At 44.9% G+C, this 9,290-nt stretch overlaps 1 long non-coding RNA gene across 1 annotated transcript; it reads right to left on the bottom strand.

Moving 5' to 3' along the window:
• Nucleotides 1–5,977: 5,977 nt before the first annotated feature.
• On the bottom strand, nucleotides 5,978–8,787 carry LOC133966723 (uncharacterized). Its single transcript, XR_009923975.1, has 4 exons — nucleotides 7,986–8,787; nucleotides 6,776–7,206; nucleotides 6,352–6,614; nucleotides 5,978–6,316 (listed from the first exon to the last, which is right to left on the bottom strand). It is a non-coding gene; the product is annotated as an uncharacterized LOC133966723 (long non-coding RNA).
• Between the last annotated feature and the right edge of the window lie 503 nt (nucleotides 8,788–9,290).

The raw sequence follows: 9,290 nt of genomic DNA, 5'->3' as shown, positions 1-9,290 counted from the left end.
CCTCAGACCTCCGAACTGCAACCCCTCCCCACCACGACTACGCCTCGATATCCTGTCCATGTATATCACAAACAGGATTGGTGACAAGGCGCAGCCCTGGCGGAGACCAGCACCCACTGAGAACGAAACTGACTGGCTGCCAAGGACCCGAACACAGCTCTCGCTTTGGGAGTACAGAGATTGGATGGCCCTGAGGAGAGACCCCCTTACCCCATACTCCCGCAGCACCTCCCACAGTTTCTCCCGGGGGACCCGGTCATACGCCTTCTCCAGATCCACAAAACACAAGTGGACCGGATGGGCATACTCCCAGGCCCCCTCCAGGATCCTTGCGAGAGTGAAGAGCTGGTCCGTAGTTCCACGTCCGGGGCGAAAACCGCATTGTTCCTCTTCAATCTGAGGTTCGACGATCGGCCGAACCCTCCTTTCCAGCACCTTGGAGTAGACTTTACCAGGGAGTCTGAGAAGTGTGATACCCCGGTAATTGGTACACACTCTCTGGTCCCCCTTTTTGAACAGGGGAACCACCACCCCGGTTTGCCACTCCTTTGGCACTGTACCCGACTCCCACGCGATGTTGAATAGGCGTGTCAACCATGACAGCCCCTCAACACCCAGAGCCTTTAGCATTTCTGGCTGGATCTCATCAATCCCTGGGGCTTTGCCACAGCGGAGATGTTTGACTACCTCAGTGACCTCCACCAGGGAAATTGACGACGAAACACCATCAACCTCGAGCTCTGCCTCCAACATAGAGGGCGTGTTATTCGGATTCAGGAGTTCCTCAAAGTGTTCCTTCCAATGTCCGACTACCTCCTCAGTTGAGGTCAACAGAGTCCCATCCTTACTGTACACAGCTTGGATGGTTCCCCGTTTCCCCCTCCTGAGGTGCCGGATAGTCTTCCAGAAACTCTTTGGTGCCGACCGAAAGTCCTTCTCCATGGCCTCTCCGAACTTCTCCCACACCCGCTGCTTAGCCTCCGACACGGCAGCAGCTGCAGCCCTTCGGGCCTGTCGGTACCCTGCAACCGAGTCCGGAGTCCTCCAGGATATCATATCCCGGAAGGCCTCCTTCTTCAATCGGACGGCTTCCCTGACCACCGGTGTCCACCACTGTGTCCGAGGGTTACCGCCCCTTGAGGAGCCTAAGACCCTGAGGCCACAGCTAGCCACCGCAGCTTCAGCAATGGAGGCTTTGAACACCGCCCACTCTGGCTCAATGCCCCCAACCTCCACAGGAATGCCAGAAAAACTCCGCCGGAGGTGTGAGTTGAAGATACCTAGGATGGGGGCCTCCTCCAGACGTTCCCAGTTCACCCGCACTACTCGTTTGGGCTTACCAGGTCTATCCGGAAATTTCCCCCATTCCCTGATCCAACTCACAACCAGATGGTGGTCGCCCCTCTCTTTACCCGAGTGTCCAAAACATGCGGCCTCAGATCAGATGACACAATCACAAAATCGATCATTGATCTTCGGCCTAGGGTACTCTGGTACCAGGTACACTTATGAGCACCCTTATGTTCGAACATGGTGTTTGTTATGGATAATCCATGACTAGCACAGAAGTCCAATAACAAACGACCGCTCGGGTTTAGATCAGGGAGGCCGTTCCTCCCCACCACGCCTCTCCAGGTGTCTCCATCGTTGCCCACGTGGGCGTTGAAGTCACCCAGCAGAACTACGGAGTCCCCTACTGGAGCCCCATACAGGACTCCATTCAGGGTCTCCAAGAAGGCCGAGTACTCTGAGCTGCTGTTTGGTGCATACGCACAAACAACAGTCAGAGTTTTCCCCCCTACAACCCTTAGGCGCAGGGAGGCGACCCTCTCGTCTACCGGGGTAAACTCCAACACCGCGGCGCTCAGCCGGGGATTTATGAGTATCCCCACACCCGCCCGGCGCCTCACGCCCTCGGCAACTCCGGAGAAGAATAGAGTTCAACCCTTATCCAGGAGTACGGTACCAGAGCTGAGACTGTGCGTGGAGGTAAGCCCCACCAGATCTAACTGATAGCGCTCCACCTCCCTCACAAAATCCGGTTCCTTTCCCCACAGCGAGGTGACGTTCCACGTCCCCAGAGCCAGCTTCTGCCGCCCGGGTCTGGTCCGTCGAGACCCCTGACCTTCGCTGCCACCCATGTGGCTGCGCACCCGACCCCAACGGGTCTTCCCACAGGTGGTGGGCCCATGGGATGAAGAGAGGGGGGGTGCCACGTAGTTTGTTCGGGCTATGCCCGACCGGGCTCCGTGGCAAACCCGGCCACCAGGCGCTCGCCATCGAGCCATCTGTCTGGGCCTAGCTCCAGACGGGGGCCCCGGGCTTCCTCCGGGCCGGGTCACATCTCCTCTTTTTCCGTTATTCATTGAGGTTTTTTTTTTAATATTTGACCTGTTCACAAATTCTACAAATTTAGTATCTGGGGAAGTGATAAAGTCAGAGCCTAGTAGTCAAACTAACTATGATCTGTTGCTGTAATAGATATTTCAAATTTAAGTTGCCTGCCTGAAATGTTATTAGCATATATTTTAACGTAGCCCTGTTAAGCCCTGATTAAATGTTTATATGTGTGTTGTATTTGTGTTCAGTGTATGTCTTTTACATGCTGAACATGCTTTTGAAGCTAAATTAAATTCATTGAGCTTGAATCTGTAGCTGTACAACTATAATTTAAACAAATTTATAATAGAATTTTGTTTTTATCTGTATTGTTATAGTAAATGATTTATGAAATATTGAATGACACTCTGAATACAACAGTAACTTGTACAGACACACACTGACCTTACAGTCAATACATCATAGATTTGGATCTCATTTATATGAAAATTGGGAACCTAAAACTACTGGCTGGTTTCACGCACATCACTTGACAAACACTTTAGGGGTCGTCTAGTTTATGTGTGCATGTGCATGTGTGGTTAGACTGTTGTTTCTCTAGATGCAGGCTGGGGGTTGGCTTGTGGTTGTAATCAATGCAGCTCACTCAGCTCACAAGCACTTTGTCCAGCTGGACTCACTCTCACTGAAACCAGCTTCATGAAGCAAGACAACGGAGCAACAACTATTTACGGGACATATTTACAATAACTTGGTTCATGGCTGTGGGCATTTTATTAATCGTTTTTCAGGTAAGATTTTCAGCTGCGGCTGGGATTTTTCTTCTGATGTCCACCCATTTCCATTATGTAAAACAAATTAACTGTATAGATAGATGGACGACAAGAGTGCAGTACAGAAGTGAAGCCAAAGCATCTTCATTTCCATCTGGACTGTGTCGATTCCAGAAAAATCAACACACATATATATATTTGGTGACTGATTACACATTTTCCATGATTGGACTGACACTATGGTTTTCCCTTCTAGGCCTCAGCTTCAGAGATAACAGAGGAGCCAAAATGTGTACCTGGATTCAAGTCAGATGCGTTGATCTTCAGAGTGACCAGAAAGCACCTGGGGCCGGGTACAAGGCTGGGCAGAGGTGAGAACCATCCAGGAAGCGACTCTCACACACACGGACCTGAATGAAACTTGAGTGTTTATTTCTTTCCTACATTCATTGGATGTATGTTTGGATATCATTTTCTGTAAGTGCATTTAAGGAAGACAATTTTAGCTATTAAAAAATATCCAGGCCAAAATCATAGTGATACATTTATTTTTCTCAGCTATATATTAGGTTCTGTTGTGTCACAATCTGCGGGAAGAACTTCTCTCCTGTCTTCTGCAGTGTGTGTGCTTGTGTCCACCACATGTAAGGGAGAGCAGGGTAATGTGAGACACCCCCTGTATCTAGGCAACGGCACACATTTGCGGTCATGTGACCATTATGTTTTCAAGTCCCTCCCATTCCCCCCTTGCAATGAAGGAGAAGTTGTTGCTGGTGCTGTGGTTATGTTTTTTCACAAAAATGTGTTTTTTGCATGTAAAAGTAAATTTTCTTGGTTTGAACTTAATCAACTGTTGTGTTAAAACAAGTTGAATCAGGTAGAAAAACTTATATCACACATGTTGATGAACTTCCAACATATAAAACCATGTGATTGATGCTAGCTGAAGATTAGCCTGAATTGCAAAGAGATGTCGTTTTTTTCTAAAATGTTGGCTGTGGGGTAAAGTGAAACATGAAGCACAAGTTAAGTTTAGTCTTAAACATATTTAAGTGTTATATTACATTACATATGTTTTATTTTTAATGACATAAACATTGTAGAAAAGCCATCATGCCAAGAAAGTACACCGGGAAGACAACCTGGAGCCAAACACCCCACGCAGAGATAGAGAGTGCAGCCGCTGAGGTCATGCAAGGAAAGAAGTCCTGAAGAAAAGCTGGAAGGGATAGAAATATTGATAAGACAACCCTCAAAAGATTCATAAAGAAAAAAGAGAAAGGGGAAGTAAAATCAGTAGCCTGGGGTGCAGTAGCTGAGGCAAAGAGAATATTCACAGATGAGATGGAGTGGAGCTTGCCAAACACTTGAAACAACTAGCTGACCAGTTCCATGGCCTTGCTCCAGTTACGTGCCGTGAACTGGCATTTGAATACGCAGAGAAAAACAATATCCCTGTCCCTGCCAATAAGACAGAGAAACAATGTGCAGGTAAGCTAGGGTGTGCAAGAGATCACTTGAATCATAATAATCATAAATGTGCTTAATTGACCAATACCCCATGATTCTTTTACTAGTCCGATATTAGTTTTGGAATGTGTGGTTGTCAATCTAGCTGTCAGGATTTTAACTTTTACAACATGTGTTGTTATGGTAGTTTTAAAGTGGAAAAAGTAAGTGGATCAGTTTACCCCCTTGATTTCACTGGTTTGTCTCACTTTACCCCTAAGCTGGGGTAAAGTGAAGACATTCTGATCATTTCCATTTCTAGGAAACATTCTGAATTCATGAGAAATGTGTACATTTTACTGATATATCATTTTATTGGTGCCGTACTAACGGGTGCCTGTCGTAGCAGCTCCTGGTATTACTGTCGTTTTTTTGTGTTTTTATTACGTTTGCTGTTGTTTTTTATATTTATTTTTGCACTGCTCTGTGCATCTTCGTACCGCAAAATTACGGGATGCCTTTGATTGGACACTTTTTATAACTTCTAACCACACTTCGGTCTCTTCGGATCACTGGGAGCATGCCTGCAACACACGCCGCCATTGTTTACACCCGCGATGGCCCTGAGGCACACCACCCTCTTGGCAGGAGAGAGACCCATAAAGTGGACGAACTGGAAGCGCTCATCAGGACCATAGACTGTATATATAGATGGACGGAGGGTCTGTGACGTCACCCATTGGTTTCTGCATAGTGAGAATGAGGCTAGTAGGAGGCGTTCCCCCGGCGCCATCTTGCTGGTGCTTACTCCTCCTCGGTTCTGGTTAACGAATCAATGGGCAAGGAGGAGGAGCGCGAGTCAAGACTGACATGCTACCCGACGCTGCTAACCGGTTAGCGCTGTGCTGTAGCTGGTCGCGATCTTTACGAACTCACTAGAGGTAAGTAACCTTTAAACTACAACAACAAAACCTATGCTTTATCTATCATCATAATCATATGCTTACATGCCTCAAGTGGTTTTTAATGTTATTGTTATACAAATTACCTATTATTTAACATCTAATGAAAAGATTGAAGCAAGTTAACTAGAGAGTTGTGTTTAGTTGTGACTTGATTTTAATAAGTTAATATCAATACACTACATGTGTAAGCTGCATGTGATAGTAACTGTTTCACAAATGTGCTGATACAGGCTGGTATATCCTCCATTCCCACCTCGTTTATTTAGCCTTTTATGGAATTTTAGAGTGAATTGGACAGATTAGATTATTAGATAATAATCTCCACACACCAGTGTTGTAAACAGTTCTCATTAATTATATAATTATTTTTCCACAGAGGGAAGTGGAGAGACTTTATGTGGACTGTTTTCAACAACTCTGTGGGAGATTATCACCTTGAATATTACAGATGAGGTAGAAATACATTTTATCTATTTGTACTATGTTTTATTTCTGTCAGTACATTACATTTCATTTGGCTGACACTTTGATCCAAACTTACTTACAATATGTGGTTCAACTATGAGGGTACAAACCCAGAGCCCAGTACATCGGTTCTGTCTGAAATCTGTGGTGCTGAACACAGAATAAACTGTAAGAACCAGTCTTTGCTGGAACATACACAACATAAGACATTATTCTATAATGAGTTTCTTCTTTTTCTTAGATGAAGCACTGCAGCACCGGATCTGTCCTCAGCAGCAACATGGTGGAGATCGGCAGCTTCAGGCTGGTCATCACGAGGACGACCTGCACAAGCTTCATCGGCCCAACACGAGGACGACCTGCACAAGCTTCATCGGCCCAACACTTCACGTTTCTCCCTCAACTAAAGATGGCCTGCAACTGTCTAGAGTTGGCAATCATTGCTATGTATCATGGATAATAGATTTAATTTCTATATTCATTATGGTTGGTTAAAAAAATTATTATCTTTTACAATCTGATTTGATACAATTTAGATAAAAACCCAGTGCTTTATTTTTCTAATTCCCCATAAGAGACAGAACACCGTCAGCACAGCTGAGTCCTTCAGGCTCGTCCGTCCCTAATAAAATGACAGGAGACATAAAAGAATGGCATTATTGTATAGGAAGTGTTACTTATGAACAAAGTTTCTGTCCAAAAAATTCTGTGGATATTCAACTCTGTATAAGAATTAAACAGTGCACTACCAAGACAATGCAGTATGGAGTTCTTCCACATTACCTTTGCTTTGATTGTTTGTAAGGTATGAAAACAGGTCTGCTCCTGGAGTCAGTGCATAGGTGATGAAACTTAGTGTTCAGTCTTGTTGGAGTCCTGTTCTGTCTCCTCATGTTGGACATCCACTGGTGCAGGCTGTCTGAGTCACCTGGAGGAAAACTCGAAAACACACCGATATGTGATACGCTGATTTTACAAAATTCATTGTAAATAGAGTAGAAATGTACAGTACACAGTTCATGCTAAAATTGTAGTTGCTATGTAACAATCAAGTTGCTTGATTTCTCAGAAGTTATTAAAACATTTCTGTGTATCCTTTTGTCATTGCTCAAGTGTTGTCTCTCAAGTGTTGACTGCAGAGGCTCGGAATCCAGTTCTGTCTCTTCATGTTGATCACCCACAGGTCTAGCCTCTCAGGATCACCTAGAGGAAAACTAAACGAATAAAAAATACGTAAAAAACAATATCTGTCAGGTTACCATCTTCATACTTATGTATATGCAAACAATAAAATGTCAATAACTTCAGTCTTTTTAGATATCCCAGTTCACATAATCCATCTGTTGCATTGCCTCTTTGTGTTATTTCATATTCATATAGTTACTATTTCATGCCATGTTCACGTTTCTAACAAACAAGGGAGATAAGTTTAATAGAGTTTGAAAGTGAACAATTATGGAACACAAACTTAGTATTCACTGTAACCACAGATGACATCTAGTGAAACAAATATGTATAAATATAATTATTATTATTATTATCAACTACCCTTGCCAGATGTATATAGCCTTAACATTAACAAATAGGGTTAGTCTCGATGATAAAACTCATGCTAAAGCGATAATATAACATCATTTAAGCTTTCATTCCTGTGACCAGGCTTACATATTTGCGCAGTAGTTTTATATGACGCACCAACATTGATCGCTGTAACTAATAATCCCCATGTCTACATTGAAACACTTCTCCACTATGTCTAAAGTGCGCACCGGTTTACTGTCACTAGCATTGACGCTCCATAATGTAGCATGAGGACCGCATCGGGCTGTGCTGCTCAGAGAGGAACCTACAGGCTATGCGGTGAACACAAGCTTAAACAACATTAGCTTAATCTCGACATAAGCTAACAAGCCATGCATCGTGAGCAACACTACCTGCTAATCATTGCTACGCTTCTAATATATGAATTAAATAAAAATCGATTTTCACTCACCGGAAGAACTTGACAACAGAGCTGTGAGACGGTCTGTTAGTTCAATGAACTGCACAGCCAGCCATGGTTTGTGTCGAGTGAATCGACGGGGATCCGCCGACATGAAGCTACGAGTGGACCGAGCAGCTTGCAGGTGGCTTGAGGGGAGCTAACGAGGCTAGTGACAAGCTGTGCCCGCATCGGAGCCTGTGCCCAGGTGTCAATCAATAGACCACGCCCCTAATTATGCGTAATTTTAAACCTCAATATCGCTTAAACGGGAGAGTAAGAAAAAAATTCACCCCCCTCAGAGTTGTCATGAATAAATAACCTCGCGATTGAGACTAAAACCAAAGGTTGAACCATGCTGTAAACAGGTTTAATTCTGCTCTAAAGTTGGGCATTTTAACATTGGAGTCAATGGGACTTTCTGTTTCTTGGAGCCAGCCTCTAGTGGCCACCCAGTGAACTGCAGCTTTTTACACTTCCGTATCGGCCTCATCGCTCAGCCCAGGATGTTGCCCCTTGATCAGGACACAGAGGGAGTACAGGGAGTCCAGTATTGTGTGTTTCACGGAAACGTGGCTGCACGAGCAGATAACACCGGACTCCAACGTCACCATTCCCGACTTCCAGACGGTTCGAGCCAACAGAGACACCACCGCGACCGGCAAGAAGAAAGGAGGGGGCCTCGCCGTGCTCGTGAACAACAGGTGGTGTCACCCCGGGCTAGTCACCGTTAAAGAGCGTTTCCGCAGCCCGGACATCGAGCTCGTCGCCGTCGGACTTCGTCCATATTATTTGCCGAGGGAGTTTACCAGTGTTTTCGCCATCACTGTTTACATTCCTCCGTCTGGGAACGCAGAAGCAGCGTGTGACGTCATCCACACTGTGACTGACACAACATCCCGGGGTCTTCATCATCACAGGTGACTTTAAGGAACGATACAGGAAATCGTTCCTCCCAACAACTCATCTACCTCTGTCAGAGCCACCATCACAGAACTGCACTAAATATACCTGTCTCCTTGCACTGTGTACCCTGTACAACACTCCGCTCCAGATACTGTAACACTTACTTCATATCATATGTGATATGTGTTAATATAAACCATATTGATATTCTATATCTTTTTGTGCAGTGGTATTGTCTTTTGCACGCTCTGTCTACATGTTCTTGCACTCATGGTATATTGTATTGTCTGTTGTGTGGTCAAATACTTGTATTTGTACCTCTGCTGTGTATCATGTCATATTGTGTCGTACTCTTTGTGTGTTCTTTGTATATGTGGGTCTATGTGCATGTGTTTGTACATGTGTACATGT

The sequence above is a fragment of the Platichthys flesus genome, chromosome 12 (genome assembly GCF_949316205.1).
Source record: "Platichthys flesus chromosome 12, fPlaFle2.1, whole genome shotgun sequence".
Taxonomy (NCBI): Eukaryota; Metazoa; Chordata; class Actinopteri; order Pleuronectiformes; family Pleuronectidae; genus Platichthys; species Platichthys flesus.
The sequence above is the reverse complement of the archived record's forward strand: the minus strand, read 5'-3'. Positions and strand labels throughout refer to the sequence as shown.